The sequence below is a fragment of the Lepus europaeus genome, chromosome 14, assembly GCF_033115175.1.
Source record: "Lepus europaeus isolate LE1 chromosome 14, mLepTim1.pri, whole genome shotgun sequence".
NCBI classification, from domain to species: Eukaryota; Metazoa; Chordata; class Mammalia; order Lagomorpha; family Leporidae; genus Lepus; species Lepus europaeus.
In genome coordinates, this window is record NC_084840.1 from 58,380,748 (window position 1) to 58,387,888 (window position 7,141).

Below are 7,141 nucleotides of genomic sequence, written 5' to 3' on the forward strand. Positions count from 1 at the left end.
ATGCTGCCCAATAGCTTGCAGATGAGATGCACTGCCAGGCCCAGAATCTACTTGAGCCATCCTCAGAGGCAACCCTAACCCAGATTGAACTTATCAACTGGTGATGTGGGGCTACAGGCCCAGGACCACATGATCTCAAGCCTGCTGGCAGCTGTGGAAAAGAACAGCCATAAATGGGTTAATTATGAGAATATCTGAGAGGTCACCCAGGATCCCCATGAAAACCCTGCTGCATTTATGTCCTGCCTTACAGAGGCAATGACAAAGTTTGCCAATTAATACACAGATCCCAATTCCCCAGAGGCATGGCTGTTTTTAAATTCCCACTTAACGTCCCAGTCAGTTCCAGATATCCATCACAAACTCCAAAAATTATAAGATGGTACACACCCCCAGCCCCCAAGACGGACGTCATAGATACAGCTTGTGTGCTTTTAACAATAAAGATGAGGAAATAAGGACTCAGGAGGAAACAGAAAACTGAAGTTTCAGATGCTTGCTTCTGTAATCCACCAAGACCCCAACTGCAAGCCAAGTCTACCCCTCAGGGGCCCTGTTATCAATGCAGCAATGCTGGGCACTGGGCTAAGGCCTGCTCCAATTAGAAGTCCACCTCAGCTCAAGGCTCTTGCCCTCCTGGAGCCTGTAGAAGCGTGACAGTACTGGACATCGGCCAGGAGCTGCTCTAATCTGAGGCTTCCCCCTGCCTCATGTCCCAAGTGTAGACAGTGAGGGAGATCCTCTCTCTGGAACAGTTCTCTGCTCAAACCCCTCCGGCACAGGACATCTCATCTCTGTTAACAGAGATTGTAGATGAGTCCAGGGACTTGAGGGTAATAGGGACAGTGTCTGGTAAGCAAGTTTCTTTCTTGGTGGACATCGGGGCTACTTTATGTTTTAAATGAATATTGTGGTCCACTCCTCCCTTTCTCAGTCTCTGTTGTTTGCAAGAAAGGCCTTAGAGAAACCCTAATAAGACCCCTCCCTTGTATTGCTCCTTTGGGGATACTACTGTCCTGTATTCCTTTCTTGTCCTGCCTAACTGTCCCATACCCCATTCTTTCCTGGAAGCTGTTAATGCTTGGCCCATTCTAACTTCTCTATTAAAAGACTTCTTCTTTCACCTAACTTCCCTCCCCTACAAAATTCTGAAGCTATTCCTCTTCCTCTCGCTTTCCCTTTCCTTAACAAAATGAGCTCCCAATAAGGACTTTTCAGACAAACATCTACCCAAACCACACTCTCTGTCTCCCTGCTATACTCCTACCTATCAACTTGGTGACTGGGTTTATCTAGAACAAAATGAGGCTGTGCTAAAGTCAAAATGGAGCAGGTGTTACCCAGTGATATTGACTACCTCACCACTGCCAAACTCAAAGGGCACCGCCCTGGGTACATCTTACTTCACTGAAACTAGCAACATCTCCCTCATGTAAGTCTACTTCTACAGGGCCCACCTCTCTCAGGTTGATGTGCTCCCTGCAATACCAGAAGAACCACCTTCTCATGAACTTGACAATTCCTGAATTCCAGAGATTTCTCCTTATTCTTCTACAAGAAAGCTACTGGTATTCATCTCCACCAATCTACCTTCCCCACCTGTCTCAGATTGCTGGCTCCAGGGAGATCTCTGCGACTTCACATCTGTGCAGATAGCCTTTTTACCTCCTGTTTGTGCTTCATGTTGTAATGCACTGTCACTCTGTTATTGTCTGCAGCTGGAATCCTGGCCCTAACTTTGGCCAAAGGCTTGACAGAAATCACTTCCAGTGACTGGAGCTGCGGTAAAAAATTTCTCTTAGCAGTCTTTTATCCCTTCCTGATAGGATGCTTTTCCACCATCTCCTGCTTCTAACCTGGTCCCCTATCATGGCTCCAAGCCCCCACATCCCTCTCACCTACATTTCCTCTAGCCTGGCTTTTGCAGATAATCCCAAAGTCTCTTCATGTTGGATCTTCAACACTCCTCCCCCAAGGGCTGGCAAGCACTTTCCACTTCCACCCAGCTCTGGGAAACTGCCCATGGCCTTGTTCATATTATAAAGACCAGAAAACCCTCCTAGAAGAACCCCAGGACATAGATCTCTTCTGGACATCCCAGGAAAAAACACCAGCATTGCTAGAGGAAGGAACACCAGTATTATACAGGGAAATAAAACTGGAAGGTGCACCTGCTCTACCTGGCCAAGGCATTTTTGCTGTGGCCTCACTAATCAGCAAAGTCCCTTTCTGCATCATACAAGCTTCCTTTCCTTCTTCCCATAATGTGAGTTCCTTGCCCCCAACACCTGTAACCTAGTTGTCACTCTCCCAGGCCCACCCCCTATTAGCTGCTACTACTTTTCACACCCAATGAATATGGCTGCAATGGCATTTACTCGTCTCTTCCCACCTGGTTGCATGTATAGGACCAGAAAAGGGCATTCTCAGGCATACATCTGCCTCCCCACCAGCTGGAAAGGACCTGTACACTCACCTTCCTATTTCTGCCCTGACTTCTGCCCTAGATCAATCTCTTTCCTGTTCCTATAACCAACCAGGTCACCCCCTTGATACTCTGCTGAGTATCTTGATAGGAGTCAGATGAGGAATGACGGAATGAGTCATTTCAGTGGACAAAGCAAATAAAATTGAAGGTTTCTCTCTCAGTCTCAAAGAAAACATAATGACCTAGCAGAGCAACCATCTCACCTCCAGGATCAGGAGGGTTCATTGACAACATTAGTTCTCCTGAAGCACTGAGCACTATACCCCCTCACAGTGGAGAGAGGAGGACTTTGCCTCTTTTTAGGTGAAGAATGTTGTTTTCACATGAATAAACCAGGTGTGGTAGGAGATGGGGTCAAATGCATAAAAAGATACAATAATGAGATGTATTCAGATGTATACCTCATTTTGGCTATCATATACACCATGGGCAACATCTTCATAGTGCTCCTATTTCTGCCATGTATAATTAACTTATTCCAAAGGTTCATCCAGGAAAGAATAACTGCTCTATCTCAAGCCATCTTGCAAGAGCAACACAAAACTTCTATTCTCCTTTAATCAAATGGCCCTCACTCAAATCCTCACACCAGGTCTATGCCCTGTATCAGCAGGAAGTAGCCAGAAAGAAATCAGTCTCATCTCCTTATCTATACTCAGAGTAAGGATTGACTGAACAAAGACATAAGCCTTGGCCATTCTTGCTCATTGCCCAAAGAGAGATAATATTGAAATTTATTCCTTCCTTTGAATGTCAATTCAGTCTCACATGCTGTTGTATTTAAACACTACCTCTTCATTCTTCCCCAAGTTCAGAGGCTGCCACCCACATAAATCATCAATATGTAGAAATTCACCTCTACCTGCTGCTCCTACCCTGCCCCTATGCCACCTAAGATAGAAAAAGACCCATCCCCTGGGGCCTCCTGTTGTGTGCTTCATCAATGTGCATGCGGGCAGTTGGTCACCAAGCTCTGTGGATTTATTTTCTCTGAATAAATTTGGTCTGGCTGTATATTCATATCCTTGCCTGCTCTCTGTTCTGTGCCTCTTTTCCTAACACATACTATTGCATATCTGTTAGGCTAGCAAAGGTGAGTAAGCTTTACGTTGGCAGTTATAGGGGGTATGCAAGACCCCTGCACTTCCCTTCTGATGAGTACCCATACATCCCATATGGATAGATTCAGTCTTACCAGAACCCTATAATTAAATTACAGAAAAATTATGCATCCCAGAAATTGCCTGAGTATGCATCCTTTTGAAAATCTCATTTTTCATTAAGGACCCGCACTAGGACATCTCCATGAAAGAATGGGACATTAGCAGCTGTCAAACATTCTGAAGTTCAGAGTTGGGAGGACTATATGATAGATGTATACTGCAAGGGTGTATGGGTTAGCCACCTGTTTTTCTAATAAAGTTTACTGCAGTATACCAAGCCCATTGATTTATGTTTCATCTATGATGATTTTGTGTCACAATGGTAGAACTGAATAGTTGTGACAGAGGCTGTAAGACCCACAAGCCTATATATGGTAGCAACAGGATTAGAATTCAACTATTCCCAGAAATCATGCTCTTAATCACTAACCTACATTAAGACTACATGTATTTTGCTTAGGAGGAAAATTACAAACCAGGTTTAAAATGGCTTTCCTTGTTAGCTGCCTCATCACACAGACAAAGAATCCAGCATATCATTTATTCACTTATTATCCAAAGTCCTGCTGTAATTTCATTTTGTTCTAATTGGCGAGTTGAATTGGTAAGTGTTTCTGATGCTTGAATGCATTGCAAACCTGTAAACACTGGAAGAAGAAATGAACTATGTGTCATGGGTTGTTATATTTTTGTATTTAACTTCTACCTGTGTATTAGTTTCCAAACGAAGCCTCACAAGTAATGTCATTCCTCACATTTCTGTGCCAAGAAATTGCTACCAGGGAATAACATTTAAAGTAATAGAACATAAGGAAAGGAAATATTTTTAAAGGCCATTATAATAAATTACCCAGCTAGATAATATCATAAATCCTTTTTCATAATTAGTTAAGTGGCATATTCCCTGTTTGTCTTAATGTATTTTATAATTCAGGCTTGTAAAGTAGGTAATGATGTTCTAGTGAAAAGACTGTTTCACATGGTAGTGACTGCCTCCAGCTTCTCCTTCAACATGGTCATGGGCTTTTAAAGTAAATTTTGGGGAGAGTTATTTTATGTCCAAATATGAATAAGAAAATTGAAATATCTAGACCTTCCTATCTATATTAGAGATAAGTAATTATATAGAATGGTATATTGCAACTCTAACAGCATATCAATTGGTCTAAAAGTAACACAATAACCAAGAGGCAAAAGTGAAAAAGTGCAGCAGTTCTACAAGTTATTTTGGTAACTTTGGCAAAAAGTTTACCCTTGGGGCCCGTGCTGTGGCATAGCAGGAAAAGCCACTGCCTGCAGTGCCAGTGCTGCATATGGGTGTTGGTTTGAGTCCTGGCTGCTCCACTTCTGATCCAGCTCTCTGCTATGGCCTGGGAAAGCAGTGGAAGATGGCCCAAGTCCTTGGACCTTGGCACCTGCATGGACGACCTCTCTCTCTCTCTGCCTCTCCTTCTCTCTCTGTGTAACTCTGACTTTCAAATAAATAAACAAATAAATAAATCATAACAAAAAGCTCACCTTTGTGGAGGCAATTTTATCTAATAAACTAAGGAATTAGAAAGAATTTTAGGAATCCCTTTGGGTTGTATGATCTTCCAGTGAAAACAGAACAGGCAACCATTTATTAGAGCCTATAATACATAAATTTATGTCAGAAAGCCAGTGTTTTACCGATATTTAATTATATTTTCATTTTCGTAAGCTTTGGATTAAGTTGAATAATAATATAACTTGGTTCATGTGAATTTAACAATGTTTACATACGATAAAAATGAAAGCTAAAGTCAGATGGCTTGTTCTTTCCCCAGTTTCTGGTGATAAATTACAGTGGGCACATGAAAAGCATCTTAATTTGTAAACATTGCCCATGTGTACCCATACCAACTGGTCTTCTCATAGCCTCTCAGGTCCAGGTTTCTTTGAAATAAATATTTGACATTGAATATATATGTAATGGTCTCCCAAAAGGTACTGGATCCTAATTCTCAACCTATATATGTTATCTTATTGGGAAATAAAGGTCCATGCTGATGTGGTTATGTTGAGAATCTTCAGTTGGAGAGATGGGCCTAGATTATCTGAGTGGGATCTAAATCTCTCCAAAGTGTGACTGATCAAGAGCTCAAGAAACTAAACAACAAAACTATCAATTTAAGAAATGGGCAAAGGACTAGAACAAACATTTTTCATAAGAGGAAATCTAAGTGCCCAACAGACACATGAAAAAATGCTCAATCACTAGCTGTCAGGGAAATGCAAATCAAAACTACAATGAGCTTTTACCTCGCACCAGTCAGAAAGGCTATCATCTAAAAATCAGAAAATAATAAATGCTGGTGAGGATGTGGGTAAAAAGGAACCTAATCCACCGTTGGTGGGAATGTAAATTAGTACAACTGTAATGGAAGATAGTATGGAGACACCTCAGAAATGCTAATATAGACATATCATAGGGCCAAGCCATCTCATTCCTGGGAATTTTACCTAAAGGACATGAAATCAGCATATGAAAGAGTTATCTGTACCTCATGTGTTTATTCCAGCTCAATTCACAATAGCCAAGATATGGAATCAACCCAGATGTCCATCAACTGATGACTGAATAAAGAAAATGTGGTATACACACACTATGGAATACTACTCAGCCATAAGCCAGAATTAAATCCTGTCCTTTGCAGCAAAGTGGATACAACTGGAAACCATTATGCTCAGAGAAATAAACCAGTACCCAAAACACAAATATCTGTGTTTTCCCTGATTTGTAGAAACTAACATACAGAGCAGGAAAAATGTATATAAGAGAAATTGATATTTTGAAATCTGATTATTCTTGACAGCCCTTGTATATACTCTTGAGGAACATTTTTTTTTCTACTATTTGTTGAATTTGTTACTTAGTAGAGGGTTAAGCCTGTGATTATACAATGACCGTAAAGTATGTGATTGGAAAAATTAAAAGAAAAAACAAGGAAGGTAGGGTAGGATGTATCACTGTGTTCCTAAATCTGTATATATGAAATTTGCTCACCTTATATAAATTTTAAAAAATCGCATACACACAAAAAAACAAAAGTCACCTTATATGCAAGAACCAGGCTAAAATTTGCATCCAGAAAATATGGCAATGTGAAGACAGAGGCTGATGGGACTGAGGTGGCACAAAACCTGAAATGCCAGCATAAGGAGCAGATGTTCCCCTATCCTCCAGAGAGGATGTAGAGACCAAGCAGAGAGATTTGAAGACTGGACTATGTTACAAAACAAGGCATGCTAGAAATCACCAAAATGGGAAGAAACAAGGAACAGATTCTCTTGCGAGCTTTGGAGGAGGGGAGCCTGCTAACACCTGCTTGTAGCCCAGTAATAACTGATTTCAAAGTTCTCGCCTCCAGACTGTGAGAAGGTAAAATAGTCAAGTTTGTGATGATTTGTTACAACAGTCATAAGGTATCAATAGTGTGCAGAGAAATAGTTGATTCAACACAATTAG